General features: G+C 49.8%; 1 protein-coding gene across 3 annotated transcripts in view; it reads right to left on the minus strand.

The window, feature by feature from the left end:
- The window catches only part of MCUR1 (mitochondrial calcium uniporter regulator 1), a 315,260-nt gene that overhangs the window by 125,688 nt on the left and 170,212 nt on the right, over positions 1 to 19,360 (minus strand). Inside the window, exon 7 of one of the 3 annotated variants that reach the window (XR_010177802.1) lies at positions 7,257 to 7,327. The exons of the other annotated variants lie outside the window; for them this stretch is intronic. The gene's annotated coding sequence lies outside the window, so the exon portion shown is untranslated. The remainder of the gene's footprint in view (positions 1 to 7,256; positions 7,328 to 19,360) is intronic. 3 annotated transcript variants of the gene reach the window in all.

The raw sequence follows: 19,360 nt of genomic DNA on the forward strand, positions 1-19,360 counted from the left end.
TTACTCACCGGTAAATCTATTTCTCGTAGTCCGTAGTGGATGCTGGGACTCCGTAAGGACCATGGGGAATAGCGGCTCCGCAGGAGACTGGGCACAACTAAAGAAAGCTTTAGGACAACCTGGTGTGCACTGGCTCCTCCCACTATGACCCTCCTCCAGACCTCAGTTAGGATACTGTGCCCGGAAGAGCTGACACAATAAGGAAGGATTTTGAATCCCGGGTAAGACTCATACCAGCCACACCAATCACACCGTTTAACTCGTGATACTATACCCAGTTAACAGTATGAAATAGAACTGAGCCTCTCAACAGATGGCTCAACAATAACCCTTTAGTTAAGCAATAACTATAAACAAGTATTGCAGACAATCCGCACTTGGGATGGGCACCCAGCATCCACTACGGACTACGAGAAATAGATTTACCGGTGAGTAAAATCTTATTTTCTCTGACGTCCTAAGTGGATGCTGGGACTCCGTAAGGACCATGGGGATTATACCAAAGCTCCCAAACGGGCGGGAGAGTGCGGATGACTCTGCAGCACCGAATGAGCAAACTCTAGGTCCTCCTCAGCCAGGGTATCAAACTTGTAGACTCTTGCAAAAATGTTTGAACCCGACCAAGTAACAGCTCGGCAAAGTTGTAAAGCCGAGACCCCTCGGGCAGCCGCCCAAGAAGAGCCCACTTACCTCGTGGAATGGGCTTTTACAGATTTAGGGTGCGGAGGTCCAGCCGCAGCATGTGCAAGTTGAATCGTGCTACAGATCCAGCGAGCAATAGTCTGCTTAGAAGCAGGAGCACCCAGCTTGTTGGGTGCATACAGGATAAATAGCGAGTCAGTTTTCCTGACTCCAGCCGTCCTGGAAACATATACTTTTCAGGGCCCTGACTACGTCCAGAAACTTGGAATCCTCCAAGTCCCAAGTAGCCGCAGGCACCACAATAGGTTGGTTCACAAGAAAAACTGATACCACCTTAGGAAGGAATTGGGAACGAGTCCTCAATTCCGCCTTATCCATAGAAAATACAGATAAGGGCTTTTGTATGACAAAGCCGCCAATTCTGATACACGCCTGGCCGACGCCAAGGCCCACAGCATGACCACTTTCCACGTGAGGTATTGTAGCTCCACGGATTTAAGTGGCTCAACCCAATGCGACTTCAGGAAATCCAACACCACGTTGAGATCCCACGGTGCCACTTGAGGCACAAACGGGGGCTGACTATGCAGCACTCCCTTAACAAAAGTCTAAACTTCAGGCAGTGAAGCCAGTTCTATTTTGGAAGAAAATCGATAGAGCCGAAATCTGGACCTTAATGGAACCCAATTTCAGGCCCATAGTCACCTCTGACTGTAGGAAGTGCAGAAATCGACCTAGCTGAAATTTCTCCTTTGGGGCCTTCCTAGCCTCACAGCACGCAACATATTTCTGCCATATGCGGTGATAATGGTTTGCGTTCACTTCTGTCCTAGCTTTAAATAGCGTAGGGATAACTTCCTCCGGAATGCCCTTTTCCTTCAGGATCCGGCGTTCAACCGCCAGGCCGTCAAACGCAGCCGCGGTACGTCTTGGAACAGACAGGCCCCCTGCTGCAGCAGGTCCTGTCTGAGCGGCAGAGGCCATGGGTCCTCCGAGATCATTTCTTGGAGTTCTGGGTACCAAGCTCTTCTTGGCCAACCCGGAACAATGAGTATAGTTCTTACTCCTCTCCTTCTTATTATTCTCATTACCCTGGGTAAGAGAGGCAGAGAAGGGAACACATACACCGACTGGTACACCCACGGTGTTACCAGAGCGTCCACAGCTATCGCCTGAGGGTCCCTTGACCTGGCGCAATATCTTTGTAGCTGTTTGTTGAGGCGGGACGCCATTATGTCCACCTGTGGCCTTTCCCAACGGTGTACAATCATTTGGAAGACTTCTGGATGAAGTCCCCACTCTCCCGGGTGGAGGTCGTGTCTTCTGAGAAAGTCTGCTTCTCAGTTGTCCACTCCGGGAATGAACACTGCTGACAGTGCTAACACATGATTTTCCGCCCATCGGAGAATCCTTGCGGCTTCTGCCATCGCCATCCTGCTTCTTGTGCCGCCCTGTCGGTTTACATGAGCGACCGCCGTGATGTTGTCTGACTGAATCAGCACCGGCCGGTGTTGAAGCAGAGGTCTAGCCTGACTTAGGGCATTGTAAATGGCCCTTAGTTCCAGAATATTTATGTGTAGGGAAGTCTCCTGACTTTTCCATAGCCTTGGAAGTTTCTTCCCTGTGTGACTGCCCCCCCAGCCTCGAAGGCTGGCATCCGTGGTCACCAGGACCCAGTCCTGTATGCCGAATCTGCGGCCCCCTAGAAGATGAGCACTCTGCAGCCACCACAACAGCGACACCCTGGCCCTTGGAGACAGGTTTATCCGCCGATGCATCTGAAGATGCGACCCGGACCACTTGACCCACAGATCCCACTGGAAGATTCTTGCATGGGACCTGGCGAATGGAATTTCTTCGTAAGAAGCTACCATCTTTCCCAGGGCTCGCGTGCATTGATGCACCAACACCTGTATTTGTATTAGGAGGTCTCTGTCTAGAGACGACAACTCCTTGGACTTCTCCTCCGGGAGAAACCCTTTTTATCCTGTTCTGTGTCCAGAACCATACCCAGGAACAGTAGACGCGTCGTAGGAACCAGCTGCGACTTTGGAATATTCAGAAACCAGCCGTGCTGTTGTAGCACTTCCCGAGATAGTGCTACTCCGACGAACAACTGCTCCCTGGACCTCGCCTTTATAAGGAGATCGTCCAAGTACGGGATAATTATTTCGGCCATTACCTTGGTAAATACCTCGGTGCCGGGGACAGACCAACGGCAACGTCTGGAAATGGTAATGACAATCCTGTACCACAATTTTGAGGTACTCCTGGTGAAGAGGGTAAATAGGGACATGCAGGTAAGCATCCTTGATGTCCAGTGATACCATGAAATTCTCCAGGCTTGCAATAATCGCCCTGAGCGATTCCATTTTGAACTTGAACCTTCGTATATAAGTATTCAAGGATTTCAATTTTAGAATGGGTCTCACCGAACCGTCTGGTTTCGGTACCACAACATTTTGGAATAGTAACCCCGGCCTTGTTGAAGGAGGGGTACCTTGATTTCACCTGCTGGAAGTACAGCTTGTGAATTGCTGCCAGTACTACCTTTCTCCGAGGGCAGCAGGCAAGGCTGATGTGAGGTAACGGCGAGGGGGAGTCGCCTCGAACTCCAGCCTGTATCCCTGTGATACTACTTGCAGAACCTAGGGATCCACCTGTGGGCAAGCCCACTGGTCCCTGAAGTTCCTGAGACGCGCCCCCACCGCACCTGTCTCCACCTGTGGAGCCCCAGCGTCATGCGGTGGACTCAGAGGAAGCGGGGGAAGATTTTTGATCCTGGGAACTGGCTGTCTGGTGCAGCTTTTTCCTTTTTCCCTTGCCTCTGTGCAGAAAGGAAGCGCCTTTGACCCGCTTGCTTTTCTGAAACCGAAAGGACTGTACCTGAAAATACGGTGCTTTCTTAGGCTGTGAGGAAACCTGAGGTAAAAAAATTTCTTCCCAGCTGTTGCTGTGGATACGAGGTCCCAGAGACCATCCCCAAACAATTCCTCACCCTTATAAGGCAGAATCTCCATGTGCCTTTTAAAGGCAGCATCACCTGTCCACTGCCGGGTTTCTAATACCCTCCTGGCAGAATGGACATTGCATTAATTCTGGATGCCAGCCGGCAAATATCCCTCTGTGCATCCTTCATATATAAGACGACGTCTTTAATATGCTCTATGTTAGCAAAATATTATCCCTGTCTAGGGTATTAATATTATCTGACAGGGTATCAGACCACGCTGCAGCAGCACTATTTATGCTGAGGCAATTGCAGGTCTCAGTATAGAACCTGAGTGTGCATATACAGACTTCAGGATAGCCTCCTGCTTTTTATCAGCAGGCTCCTTCAAGGTGGCCGTATCCTAAGACGGCAGTGCCACCTTTTTTGACAAACGTGTGAGCGCCTTATCCACCCTAGGGGATATCTCCCAAAGTGACCTATCCTCTGGCGGGAAAGGGTACGCCATCAGTAACTTTTTAGAAATTACCAGTTTCTTATCGGGGGAACCCACGCTTCTTTACACACTTCATTCATTCATCTGATGGGGGAACAAAACACTGGCTGCTTTTTCTCCCCAAAAATAAAACCCCTTTTATGTGGTACTTGGGTTCATGTCAGAAATGTGTAACACATTTTTCATTGCCGAGATCATGTAACGGATGTTCCTAGTGGATTGTGTATATATCTCAACCTCGTCGACACTGGAGTCAGACTCCGTGTCGACATCTGTGTCTGCCATCTGAGGTAACGGGAGTTTTTTGAGCCCCTGATGGCCTTTGAGACGCCTGGGCAGGCGCGGGCTGAGAAGCCGGCTGTCCCACAGCTGTTACGTCATCCAGCCTTTTATGTAAGGAGTTGACATTGTCGGTTAATACCTTCCACCTATCCATCCACTCTGGTGTCGGCCCCACAGGGGGCGACATCCCATTTATCGGCCTCTGCTCCGCCTCCACGTAACCTTCCTCATCCAACATGTCGACACAGCCGTACCGACACACCGCACACACACAGGGAATGCTCTGACTGAGGACAGGACCCCACAAAGTCCTTTGGGGAGACAAAGAGAGAGTATGCCAGCACACACCAGAGCGCTATATAATGCAGGGATTAACACTATAACTGAGTGATTTTTCCCCCAATAGCTGCTTGTATACATATATTGCGCCTAAATTTAGTGCCCCCCCCCTCTCTTTTTAACCCTTTGAGCCTGAAAACTACAGGGGAGAGCCTGGGGAGCTGTCTTACAGCTGCACTGTGAAGAAAAAATGGCTCCAGTGTGCTGAGGGAGATAGCCCCGCCCCTTTTTCGGCTGACTTTTCTCCCGCTTTTTTATGGATTCTGGCAGGGATAATTTATCACATATATAGCCCTGGGACTATATATTGTGATGATCTGCCAGCCAAGGTGGCTTATATTGCCCTCAGGGCGCCCCCCCCCCCCCCAGCGCCCTGCACCCATCAGTGACCGGAGTGTGAGGTGTGCATGAGGAGCAATGGCGCACAGCTGCAGTGCTGTGCGCTACCTTGTTGAAGACAGAAGTCTTCTGCCGCCGATTTTCCGGAACACTTCTTGCTTCTGGCTCTGTAAGGGGGCCGGCGGCGCGGCTCCGGGAACGAACACCAAGGTCGGGTCCTGCGGTCGATCCCTCTGGAGCTAATGGTGTCCAGTAGCCTAAGAAACCCAAACTACCACCTGTTAGGTAGGTTCGCTTCTTCTCCCCTTAGTCCCTCGCTGCAGTGAGTCTGTTGCCAGCAGATCTCACTGTAAAATAAAAAACCTAAATATACTTTATTTCTAGGAGCTCAGGAGAGCCCCTAGTGTGCATCCAGCTCAGCCGGGCACAAGATTCTAACTGAGGTCTGGAGGAGGGTCATAGTGGGAGGAGCCAGTGCACACCAGGTAGTCCTAAAGCTTTCTTTAGTTGTGCCCAGTCTCCTGCGGAGCCGCTATTCCCCATGGTCCTTACGGAGTCCCAGCATCCACTTAGGACGTCAGAGAAATTATTGTTTCTGTCTTACCATTTGGATGTCCAAACTATGATCAAGTCAACATCTGTTGTTTATCTTTCCTACTATTTGGGCTGTAGTTGTACCTAGTCTGCGGATGATCTTCATGCTGTCGTTTTATTTATTATTAATAATAATAATAATTTTATTTATATAGTGCTCTTTCTCCAACAGGACTCAAGGCGCTTTACAGACATCAAAAACAATGCACCTAATACAGAAATAATACAGCAATAGATAAGCCACACAGACATAAAAGAAAACCTTGAGCACACAGTAAGCATAATGCATGACTGGTGTAGGCATTTTGGGTAATTACGTCTAAGGGTTGTGTATTCCACCCTCACAAAGTACCAGGTGCGGCAGCCATCTTGTGCGCACTACGTATGGATTACCCAGGGTGGAATAGTCCACCCCTAGAATATATAACACAAACTGGGGAAATTGCAGAGTCCTAAAGCTCAGAGTAGGTTTCAACAAAACCATCAGGTCCATGTATTTTTCATCCCATACACAAGCGCACCAGATGAAGCAGCCATGTTGGGCGCACTACGAAGGTTACACTGTGGGAGATGAGCTATACAAGGGCCAAATGCATGTGTGGGCAACCTGATACGTGTGTAGTAGTATGCTATACCCTGCACTGAAAGATCCAAGTGAAGCACACCCTGCCCACTTCTTTTATCATAACTTTATTACATTGATCCAAACTATGTTCAGTTCAGTAAACAGTTTAATTTGGAAAGATGCATGCCAGTGTCTTCTTTCCTTGCATTTGAAGTGATGTACCATCCCTCATTATCCAAGTCCTTGGGACTGCCATCAGTAGGCTTCCAAAAAATCTACCTGAGAGCGGGTTCAAGCAGTCACATGTGGGCAGGGTGTGCTTCATTTGGATCTTTCCATGCAGGGTATAGTATACTCCTACACACGTGTCAGTTTTCCCATACATGCATTTGGCCCTTGTAAGACTCATCTTCCACTGTGTAACCTTCGTAGTGCGCCCAACATGGCTGCCTTATCTGGTTCGCTTGTGGATAGGATGGGACTATTCCACCCTGGGTAATCCTATGCAGTGCGCCCAAGATGGCTGCCGCACCTGGTACCTTGTGAGGGTGGAATACACAACCGTTGGAGGTTATTACCCAAAATGCCCCACCAATCATGCATTAGGCTTTCTGTGTGCTCAAGGTTTTTTTTTTATGTTGTGTGGTTTATCTTTTGATGTATTACTTAACTCTTCTGTATTATGTGCATTGTTTGAGTTCAAGATGGCACCGCGGATGACTGCCTTGGTGCTGCTCTGCCAAGCAGCCCTCGTTTTTAGTTTGACATGTATAATATGTTGAGTCTATCATACAGTTGCAATGTGCATTATGAACTCATACGTGTAATGTTTGTAATGTATGCTACGTTTTTCCGCCTTCTTATGCTATGTATTCCCCCCCCTTCATGTTGCTGCTTGGCAATGCATTGTACCACAAAAAATTCCTAGTGTTCATGAGTACACCTGACCAATAAAGTTGATTCTAATTCGAATTCCGCTCAGAGAGCAGATGCTTGGTTCCGCCCTCCTCTGTAGAATCAAGCTAAGTGATTTTGTTTTTCCACTTTACCTTGTTCCAGCGATAATCGGGAGGCTTGCTCACCCACCCAACCAGCTGTTGCTAGATGCCAATCCTATTCCCTAGAACAAAGAAAGTTTGCAGGTCATAGATTCCTATAAACTACTATTTCTTAATATGTTGTTGTAGGAAATCAAAGAGTTAAATGCTATCGATCAAGACAAACACAAAGGACACTGTAAAAGCCTAATCTTATTAATAGGGCTTTCATGATCTAAGTGTGGGATAACTGTGAGCATTAACGTCAAACCGCTTCATTTCTGTAATGCAGAATTCACATATTGAAAGGTGAACCTAGGGTTTTAGACCAGTTGCTGTTAGTGATAGCCTAATATCACAGGAGCTGTATTGCTGTCATGGGGCTTAGTATAGGGCTCCTCGAGATGGACAGCAACATTTAAACTGGGGATCAAGCTTTACCCCTTCAACCCTCACATTTCTACCGTCTCCAGCACACTGAATTCAGCTTTGTACCTCTCAACCTTTCCTCACAGAACCAGGTACAGTTTTAGGTTTATACAGCTGCTTCTCTGTCTGTGAAACATTTGTAGATCTCGCTCCAGGGTGTTGTGGGCATCAATACGATTTAATTTTAATTGTAATGTATCCTGCTTAGCGCTGATATCTCTTGCGTGAGCTGCAAAATGGATCTTTTTGTATATCCTTCTTCTCATGGATAACATGACATGCTCTAGATTCAATAATTCCTTTTTGGAGTTTGAGAGATCTTAGAGAAATTTGTGGTCTATTCGTCTGAGGCCAGGTTGCTGTCCACTTGACAGTCAGAAGTAATGAATCTACTGCCCTAGAAGAAGAATCTTGAGGAGGTTTTTCATGTAGTCGTAGAGTCCAATAACAAAGTTTGCGCAGGTAGGGTCTTGAGTCTTTCAAATAAATAGAGTGTGTTACTTATTTATCTCTCAAGTGACTCTGGAGGAATACATGAACTACATACCATTACACCTGGGTTCTAAGCCACTCCCTGTGACTTGTCTAATTTATTTATTTTTAAATAAATCAGACTCCTTATCAAATCAGATTCAGGTACTCTGTTTGAAAAGATGCCACTTTCTACGTCCCTGAAAATATATGAATTACACAGATGGAGTCGGGATCTGCCCTGTCCGAACTCATCAAAGGTAGTCAGCAGAAACAAGATCATGCACCTCTGGGCAATTACTGAAGTAACTCTGTTGTGTAGTCCAGATGCTAGGTTGCTACCAGTGGCTGACTGGAACTGGTCTTGGACTGGACTGGGACTAGACTAAAGACATTGGACTAGACTGGAACTGGACTGAGACTGAACTGGAGACAGATACTGGACCAGACTGGAACTGGACTTGGACCAGACTGGAACTGATTGGAAAATACCGGACTATACTTGAAATGCTCTTTGACCGGACTGGGACTGAACTGGAGATACTGGACTGGAGTTGGACAAACTGGATACTGGACCAGACTAGAACCGGCAGTGCAGCAGATGGCAACCACATTGGTAGTCTTTAGGATTAAGTACACAGAGTTCAGCTTAGAGGAGCTCAGGAATCTGGACTTGGTGCCTAATTCAGTAAGGATTGCAAATGCAACTTTTGCAATGCAAGTGCAGGAGGAGGTGCATACCACCTCCTACCTGTATTTGCGAGGTAATCGCATCTGTGACCAACATCGCTACCATCGGTTGGGTTGTTCACCTGCAACAGCAGGCTGAGTAAGCCTGAGCTTATTCAGGCTTGCTATCACAGTGCGGCTTGTGGGTCCAAGGAAACTGCATAGGTGATGCAGTCCATGGCCTCGCCCCTCCACTCTCCAACGCCGGCCGCTACAGTCCATTAATGCAGAAGCGTTTGCATTCCTGCAATGCAATTGCAGGACCCATTCTGCACACACAGAAAATGGGTCCTACTCGTGCGTAGTTTCCCAAACACCCGGAAACTGCAGTAAGGATCGCTTACAAGGTGCAACACCGTACACGCTGGATATAACTGTGCTTGGACAGGAACAAACAGTCCCATGATACTGGTAGAGACTGTGCTGCTGGTGCTATGGCTGGAAGTGAAGAGAATGTACTAACTAAAACATACGTAAACTTGCAGGAGATTCAGGGGTTAACAGCATGAAAAGATTCATGATCTCTCCAGCATCACTTGCCAGAAATCAGGATTCTGAAGACTGGGGGCACAGATGGATCCTCACGTGGATAATTAGCCTGGAGTGAGGTAAAGCAGACAAACACAGGTACTAGCTATGGCTGTGGAATCACAAACTAGGAACTCAGGAAGCTCAGCAGGTAACTGAAGTCAGGGAAGCTGAGTGGTACATTAGTAAGCTGGAAGATACTCTGAGGAGTTCTGTACTGTGAAGCCAGGAGAAGCAATAGCTTATTGCAAGCAGAAGCTCTGAAGTCAGGATGTGATTTAATAGTAGGAGTCAGAATGGCTCTGGCACTGGACTAATGGCAGACAAAGGCTTACATAAGAATTCAGGTCTCTCATTGGTTGCCATTGTCAGCCGAAGCAGGGAGCACACTAACTGGAGGAATACAGTCAGCTGACATGCTCCAAGATGGCGACATCCATGCATTTATTCACAGACAAGGACTACCTGAAAACCTGACCTACAGGACAGGTAGTAAATATAAAAAATCATGGCAAACGCTTGAACTTGACTATTGCAAGACAGAATCATAACAGATGGAGGGTGTCAGCAGATGTCAAAAACAGGAAAGTGAGATATGTAAATAACTTTGAAATAAAAATCCCCTAATTGGCAGATATTTCAAACAGGACCATGTGAAATAACAGCAGGAACGATTGTGGCCACACAAGTAAACTGGATGCCTATAGTAATTATGAAGGCATAAAACATACACCTAAACCAGGCATGTCCAAACTGCGGCCATCCAGCTGTTGAGAAACTACACACCCCAGCATGCCCTGACAGCTTTAGCATTATCTGACAGCAAAACTGTGTCAGGGCATGCTGGGATATGTAGTTTCACAATGGGTGGTCTTCAGTATGCCGAATGTCGGGATCCCGGCGCACAGTATACCGGCGCCGGAATCCCGACACCTGGCATACCGACATATATTCTCCCTCGTGGGGGTCCACGACCCCCTGGAGGGAGAATAAAATAGCGTGGCGCGCGTAGCGCACCACCGTGCCCGCAAGGGGCTCATTTGCACTCGTCACACTGTCGGTATGCCGGCGGTCGGGCTCCCGGCGCCGGAATGCTGGTCGCCGGGAGCCCGGCCGCCGGCATACCATACTACACCCTTTCACAACAGCTGGAGGGCCGCAGATTGGACATGCCTGACCTAAACCCACGGCTGGCAGAAATCCTGGTCGCCAGGTTATCATTCAAATGAGAAATGCACTCAGACCAAGCATAAAGCCCCATTACTTCTGCTTTGGAATGTATGAACAGTGAAGAAAATCCCATTGCACAGCTAACAGAACAGCTTGTTACCTAACTATGCATCATAATTCTAATAAATTTCAACCAATTGGAGTGGTTCACAGCGATTAGTTTCCATGTCCAGCATTTAGCAAGTTGAGCTGTTACTATAGTCAGAGAAGTGTTCTTATGTTGCTGAAAACCCAAGGGATGTCAGTGCAAGCAGATTTCACAATAGTGTGGTTCTGGCCACAATAACAGTACAGCGTGCACTATCTTGTGCCTGGCAGATGTAGTTACCAACTGAAGGAGGAAGCAGACAGAAGGCAATTCGGCTGCTTGGTAACCTCACATGGGAACAAACTGGCAAAGATGATATTGGAGAAATATTATAAGTGTCATGGATCAATGAATGAGGTGATTCTGCATAAGTTGGCAAAGTGTGTGATAGAGTCACAGGCACACAAAGGGTAAGATGAGGCAGACTAGAAAAAGGTGTTATGGAAGGCGTGGCCTGGAGTACCTAGAGGAAGGGAGCGTGTGCTCGTCTCTCCTGATAATATCCTAAATATATCCTGTTTTTTCTATTATTTTACTTCGCCGAACGGCTGGTTTTCCAAGGAAATAGCTCCTGCTTACTTGTGGCTCTGTGTGGGACTTTCCTGCGTCAGCTTTTTGTGCGATCCACGGAGCTCTGCACGTATCCTCTACTCCTGGTGTTTGGTGCCTTTGCCCCCGGCTGATCAGTGGTACACAATCTGAACTTCTAGCTGTCACACCCAGAGAGAGACCTTGGTTGCCTTCTGACTCCCGACTTCGGTGATGTTTGGGCGTGGTGCCTGTAGCTTGGTGCCATTTTATCCTGGTAGATGTAAGTCTTCTCCGGCCGTTGTAGGGATACTTGCTTTCAGTTTGAACACACCCCACCCAAACTTAACTCTCTCTGCACATGTTATATCTGCCCACCCTGTAGTGCACATTCCGAGTTGATCGCTCGCTAGCAGTTTTTAGCAGCCGTGCAAACGCTATGCCGCCTCCCACTGGGAGTGTATTTTAGCTTAGCAGAAGTGCGAGCGGTTGTATCGCAGAGCGCCTGCAAACATTTTTTGTGTGGTTTCAGAGTAGCTCAAAACCTACTCAGCGCTTGCGATCACTTCAGACTATTCAGTTCCGGATTTGACGCCACACACCCGCCCAGCGTTCGCCCAGCCACGCCTGCGTTTTCCCTGGCACGCCTGCGTTTTTCCAAACACTCCCTGAAAACGGTCAGTTGCCACCCAGAAACGCTCACTTCATGTCAATCACTCTGCAGGAACCAGTGCGACTGAACTGCATCGCTAGACCCTGTGCAAAACTGCATCGTTCGTTGTGCCCGTACGTCGCGCATGCGCACTGCACCCCGTGCGCAGAATTGCCATTTTTTAGCCTGAACGCTGCGCTGCAAACAAATGCAGCTAGCGATCAACTCGGAATGACCCCCATAGTCGGGATAACTTTGTTAGGAATCCCTCTTCTGGCTAGACTCAGCCGTTCAACTTAAATGCCGTCAAACGTAGCCACGGTAAGTCCTGATAGACGAATGGGTCCTGTTGCAGAAGATCCTCGTGAAGAGGTAGAGGCCATGGATCTTCGAGGAGCACCTCCAGAAGGTCTGCGTACCAGGCCCTTCTTGGCCAATCCGGAGCAATGAATATTGCTTGAACCTTTTCCCTTTTTATTCTTTTGAGAATTCTTGGGATCAGAGGAAGTGGAGGAAACACGTACATCATCTGATAGACCCATGGAGTCGTCAGATCACCTACCGCCACTGCCTGTGGGTCTCTCGACCTGGAACAATACTGCTTGAGCTTCTTGTGGAGACGAGAGGCCATCATGTCGATTTGTGGATATCCCTACTGATGTGTCAAGCACCTGAACACTTCTGGGTGAAGGCCCCACTCTCCAGGTGCAGGTTGTGTCTGCTGAGGAAGTCTGCTTCCCAGTTGTCTACTCCCGGAATGAAGACCGCTGACAACGCCATAGCATTCTTCTGCCCAGAGAATTCTTGACACCTCTGACATTGCTGCTCTGCTATTTGTTCCGCCCTGTAGGTTTATGTACGTCACTGCCGTCACATTGTCCGACTGAACTTGAATGGCCTGATCCTGAAGAAGATAAGAGGCCTGCAGAAGGGCGTTGTATATGGCCCTAAGTTCCAGAATGTTGATTGGAAGGATGACTTCCTGACTTGATCATCTTCCTTGAAACTGCACCCCCTGGGTGACTGCTCCCTAATCTCTGAGGCTTGGGTTCGTGGTTAACAGGATCCAGTCATGAATTCCGAACCTTCGACGAGGTGAGAAATCTGTAGCCACCACAGAAGGGAGATCCTGGCTTTTGGCGACAGACGGATCCTCTGGTGCATGTGAAGATGCGATCCGGACCATTTGTCCAACAGATTGAGCTGGAAGGGTCTTGCATGAAACCTTCCGTATTGAAGCGCCCCATATGAGGCCACTATTTTCCCCAGAAGGCGAATGCATAGATGCACCGATATCCGAGTTGGCTTCAGGACATCCCGAACCATCGACTGGATTACCAATGCCGTTTCTAACGGAAGGAACAGTTTCTGCGACTCTGTGTCTAGGTGAGATTTCGGAAGGTTCAGAATCCACCCGTGACCGTGCTGTGGAGAGACCAAATGGCAGGGTCTGGAACTGGTAGTGACAGTCCTGCAGTGCAAACCGTAGTTAAGCTTGATGAGGCCAAATCGGAATGTGAAGGTACGCATCCTTGATACCCAGAGACACTAGGAATTCCCCCTCCTCCAGACCTGAAATCACCGCTCTCAGAGACTCCATCTTGAACTTGAACACTCTTAAGAACGGGTTCAAGGACTTGAGGTTCAGAATTGGTCCTATCGAACCGTCTGGTTTCGGTACTACAAACAAGTTGGTATGGTACCCCTTGTTGTGTAGATGAGGTGGAACTGGAACAATGACTTGAGTCTGTACCAGTTTTTGGATGGCCTGCTTTAAAGTTATACTTGCCTCTTGTGAAGCTGGTAAGCCTGATTTGAAGAATCTGTGAGGTGGGAGCTCTTGGAACTCCAGTCTGTAGCCCTGGGAAATAAGATCTATTAACCAGGGATCTCGGCATGAACTTGACCAGATGTGACTGAAGAATTGTAGTCGGGCTCCCACCTGACAGGCCTCCAGGCCTTGCGGTCCACCGTCATGCTGAAGGCTTTGAGGAAGCAGAGCCTGAGCTCTGTTCCTGAACACCTGCAGTTGCTGGTTTGCATGGTTGACCTCTTGGGCCTCTGAAGGCTGTAGAGTAGGGGTGGGCAAAATACGTCCCGCGGGCCGGATGCGGCCCGCAAACCGATCCTGCCCGGCCCACTACCTCCCACCAGCGAGCAATGACAAGCGGCCCGACTGCTTGTCATTGCTCTGCAGTACCTTCAAGCTGCCGATGCAGTCTCCCCCGCTGCTGCACGGCGCCTCCAGAGTCCCCAGTGACAACGGCTGTGTTCAGCCGAAAAAGGGGCGGAGCTACGGGACGACGAAGGGGCGTGGCTACACGGGACCTCGGGGGGCGGGGCTACAGGGACGAGCAGACTACTACAGATCAATCCTTCCTGCACTGCCAGCCAGATCAGTGAGTTACTGGAAAAAGTGAGTGAAAGAAATAAAGTGTGTGTGTGTATATTTGTGTGTATATTTGTGTGTGCGGGCAGTGGCGTCAGACTGTTTTTAGGTTGGGGGTAGAGATCTATAGCTCTCGCTGTACCAACCCCTCCCGTGTTCTGTCACCATGTCACCCACCCCCCCGTGTTCTGTCACCGTGACACCCCCCGTGTTCTGTCACCATGTCACCCCCCCGTGTTCTGTCACGTGACACCCCCCGTGTTCTGTCACTGTGTCACCCCCACCGTGTTCTGTCACCGTGTCACCCCAGTGTTCTGTCACCCCCCTGTGTTCTGTCACTGTGTCACCCCCGTGTTCTGTCACTGTGTCACCCCCACCGTGTTCTGTCACTGTCACCGTGTCACCCCCCGTGTTCTGTCACTGTGTCACCCCCACCGTGTTCTGTCACCATGTCACCCCAGTGTTCTGTCACCCCCCTGTGTTCTGTCACTGTGTCACCCCCCCGTGTTCTGTCACTGTGTCACCCCCACCGTGTTCTGTCACCGTGTCACCCCAGTGTTCTGTCACCGTGTCACCCCAGTGTTCTGTCACCGTGTCACCCCCCACGTCCTGTCACTGTGTCACCCACCGTGTTCTGTCACTGTCACCCCCCCCCCCCGTGTTCTGTCAGTGTGTCACCCCCCCGTGTTCTGTCACTGTGTCACCCCCCGAGTTCTATCACTGTGTCACACCTTTCCCCAGGGGCCACAAGACACTGGATAATTTGCTTGCTGCGCAATGATTATCCCAAATAAAATGTTATTGTGTAAAAGGGGGCTCTACCTGCTGTAATGTGTAAAAGGGGGCTCTACCATCCATACTGTGTATAAGGGAGCTCTACCTGCCATAATGTGTGTAAAAGGGGCTCTACCTGCCATAATGTGTGTAAAAGGGGCTCTACCTGGTGTAATGTGTGTAAGTGGCGCTACTGTGTGGCGCAATTTGAATAATGGAGCAGCCTAATATGAATCTGTATTATTTGTTGGCCATGCCCCTTCCACACAAAGCCACGTCCCTATATTTTTGGCATGTGGGGGTGGGGGGGGGGAGCTGGGAGCTGCTATTTTATGTGTGGCCCACGGATAGTGACAAGAAAGTGTCAAGTGGCCCCTCAGCTGAAATAATTGCCCACCCCTGCTGTAGAAGCACCTCTGGATTTTCACTTAAACTTGGCTGTCCGAAAGGACTGTAAATTTGAAGCTGAATAAGCTTTCCTGGCTGGGGGAGCTGCGGAAGGAAGATACGTAGACTTACCTGCAGTAGCTTTGGAGATCCATTTGTCTAGTTCGTCTCCAAACAAGGCCTCTCCTGTGAATGGTAGGCATTCCACGCCTTTCCTGGAGTCCGCATCAGCAGTCCACTGGTGTAGCCACAAGGCCCTGTGTGCTGACACTGCCATAGTGGTGGTGCGTGCATTAAGCAAACCAATCTCTTTTATAGCTTCCACCATAAAGTTCACAGAGTTCTGTATATGCTGCAGGAGTAAAACACCTGACCATTTAGCAATGGCTTTTGTGATCCACGCACATACAATAGTGGGTCTCTGGGTCAGAGTCAGACTGCAGGATATGGGGCAGAGATCGTTTTTGTGGACAAATGGGAGGGGATTGAGATGCTGGTTTGTGGACTGAGTCTCTATTCATAAACTCATGAACAGTCTGTCTTAAGTATTGTATCTCTTTCTCTTTATCATTGCGGGATAGTTTTGTAGAAATATTTGAGATCATTCCCTTAACGGAATTAACCCATTCCTGTTCAGCCCCGCTATTCTGGGAAGGTGCACTGCCCTGAGTACCCAGTAGAGAGCTCCCTGGTGAAGAGGAACACTCCGCTGTACAAGAAATACACTCTTTGCCTGACATAATGTAAATGTGACAACACACACACACACACACACACACACACACACACACACACACACACACACACACACACACACACGAAAAGGGTAAGCACAATTAACCCACAAAAGAGCCCTTCAGGGGGAGACAGAGTTAATTGGAGCCAGCCTGCGCCGCGCCCTTATCACTAATGCCAAGCTTTGCCGGGTTGCAGACTAATTACCCTGATAGAGGACTTAGTACACTAATAATCGCTCCCCCCCTGCTATGACCCCCTGGTACCGCTGAGGTAATCTGGAGTCACACTGGAGGAGCTGCGCGTCCCCGTCAGTCAACATCTGTGTCCACTGCAGAGGGAAAATGGCGCTAGTGAGCTGCTGGATCCTCTCATAGTGAAGCCCAGCCCCTTTAATGGCATGAGGTAATCTGTGCTTAAAATGGAGAGAAAACAGTTTTAAGACTTTTTTTGCCAGTGTGGGTACTGTGCCTGGAGACGCATTCCGCCCCGGTTAGAAGCCGTGCGTCTCGGTACCCTCATGCCGCCATAATGGCTGGCGACCCGCTAGTTGGGACACCGGCTTAGTACTTACCACTCTTCTGGCTCTGTTAGGGGTGGCGGCGTGATGCGGGAATGTACGCTTGCCATGGTGGGGCTTGCGAATAGTTCCCTCAGGTGCTCATTGTCCTGTCAGTGGGGAACGGGACCATTAACCCCCCCCCCTTCCCTAAGTCCCACGAAGCAGACAGCCTGCTGCCAACCAGCCCTGCCTGAAAATAACAAACATATAAAATAAATGCAGAAAACTCTTCAGGAGCTTCCATAAGCGTGACCGGCTCCTCCGGGCAACATTTTCTAAACTGAGTCTGGTAGGAGGGGCATGGAGGGAGGAGCCAGCCCACACTATCAAATTCTTAAAGTGCCCATGGCTCCTAGTGGACCAGTCTATACCCCATGGTACTAAATGGAACCCCAGTATCCTCTAGGACGTAAGATAAAAATAAAATAAAAAAGGTGTTTTGGTGAAAAGGATGTGTGTTGCCCACTGTTATGCGTAATGCAATGTTACTCACATGCCCTGTGTGTAGGTTGAGTGTACAAGAGAGTCAACTCTGGGATGTAAAGGTCTCTTATACTGAAGGTTCCTCCCAACATGTTCATTTAGTGACTTGTGTTATTCCTGGTTAACTGTATGTAGCTGAATTATCACCACAACATGAAGACCGTATACTACCCCATAATAACTTATACCATGCTTGCCGACACTCCCGCATTCTGCGGGAGGCTCCCGTATTACCCCTCTGTCCCCCGAAAAGTTCTTCCAGTCCCCCGGAATCCCCAGCTCCATCTGAAAATAGTCCAGACCGCACAGATGTGGGCGGAGCTTAGCAGAAGTATGCAAAATAGGCACCGCGGGCCCGTGGGTAGTAGCCTCACTGCCTCAGTCCTCAGAGCCACTCAGCACAGCCTGCACGCAGCCAGCCACTATGGAAAGTTTACAGCACAGCTCTCCAGTGGCCGTGCCCGTGGCAGCAGCAGCGGATCCCTCCCCTTCCCCCCCTCATGTTGGGAGCTGCAGACTGACCTTAAGGGGGGGGGGGTTGATGGGGAGTTGGCACGAAAAGCAGCTTTGGTCTGCTGGGGAGTTTGACGGTCTGGGGTGACTGGGAGCTCAGAGGAGAGGCTGGAGCAGGAGAAGGAGTGGCCGTTCCCAAGGTCAGTGTACAGTACATGGTTCTAACTCAGCAGCTTCATAGGCTGGCATTGTGTATAGGCTGCTACTGTCCTGTGTGCTGTGGTGTGTTGGTTGGCTGGCACTGACCTGTGTGTATGGAGGGGGGGGGGGGGCGGGGACAGACTGGCACTGACCCCTATGCGTCTGTGTAAGTTGGCACTGTCCCTTTTGTGTGTGTGAGTTGGCACTGATGTGTGTGTGTGTGTGTGTGTGTGTGTATGTAGGCTGGTACTCCTCCCCTGTGTGTGTGTCGGCTGGCACTCCCCCATGTGTGTGTAGGCTGGCACTCCCCCCCCCTCGTGTGTGTGTGTGTGTGTGTAGGCTGGCACTCCCCCGTGTGAGTGTGTGTGTGTGTGTAGGCTGGCACTCCCCTGTGTGTGTGTGCGTAGGCTGGCACTCCATGTGTGTGTGTGTAGGCTGGCACTCCATGTGTGTGTGTGTGTGTGTGTGTGTGTGTAGGCTGGCCCTCTTGTGTGTGTGTGTGTGTAGGCTGACACTCCCCCATGTGTGTGTGTGTGTAGGCTGACGTGTGTGTGTGTGTGTGTGTAGGCTGGCAATGACCTGTGTGTGTATAAGCTGACACTCCCCCATGTGTGTGTGTGTGTGTGTGTGTGTGTGTGTGTGTGTGTAGGCTGGCACTCCATGTGTGTGTGTGTGTGTGTGTGTGTGTAGGCTGGCACTCCGTGTGTGTGTGTGTGTGTGTGTAGGCTGACACTCCCCCATGTGTGTGTGTAGGCTGACGTGTGTGTGTGTGTGTGTGTGTGTGTGTAGGCTGGCACTGACCTGTGTGTGTATAAGCTGGCACTCCCCCATGTGTGTGTGTGTAGGCTGGTACTCCTCCCCTGTGTGTGTGTCGGCTGGCATTCCCCCATGTGTGTGTAGGCTGGCACTCCCCCGTGTGTGTGTGTGTAGGCTGGAACTCCCCCCCCCCCCCTCGTGTGTGTGTGTGTGTGTGTGTGTGTAGGCTGGCACTCCCCCGTGTGTGTGTGTAGGCTGGCACTCCCCTGTGTGTGTGTGCGTAGGCTGGCACTCCGTGTGTGTGTGTGTGTGTGTGTGTGTGTGTGTGTGTGTAGGCTGGCACTCCATGTGTGTGTGTGTGTGTGTGTGTGTGTGTGTGTGTGTGTAGGCTGGCACTCCGTGTGTGTGTGTGTGTGTGTAGGCTGACACTCTCCCATGTGTGTGTGTGTGTGTGTAGGCTGACGTGTGTGTGTGTAGGCTGGCACTGACCTGTGTGTGTATAAGCTGGCACTCCCCCATGTGTGTGTGTGTGTGTGTGTGTGTAGGCTGGCACTGACCTGTGTGTGTATAAGCTGGCACTCCCCCATGTGTGTGTGTGTGTGTAGGCTGGTACTCCTCCCCTGTGTGTGTGTAGGCTGGCACTCCCCCATGTGTGTGTGTGTAGGCTGGCACTGACCTGTGTGTGTGTAGGCTGGCACTCCCCTCTGTGTATGTAGGCTGG

Source organism: Pseudophryne corroboree, chromosome 5 (genome assembly GCF_028390025.1).
Source record: "Pseudophryne corroboree isolate aPseCor3 chromosome 5, aPseCor3.hap2, whole genome shotgun sequence".
Classification (NCBI taxonomy): Eukaryota; Metazoa; Chordata; class Amphibia; order Anura; family Myobatrachidae; genus Pseudophryne; species Pseudophryne corroboree.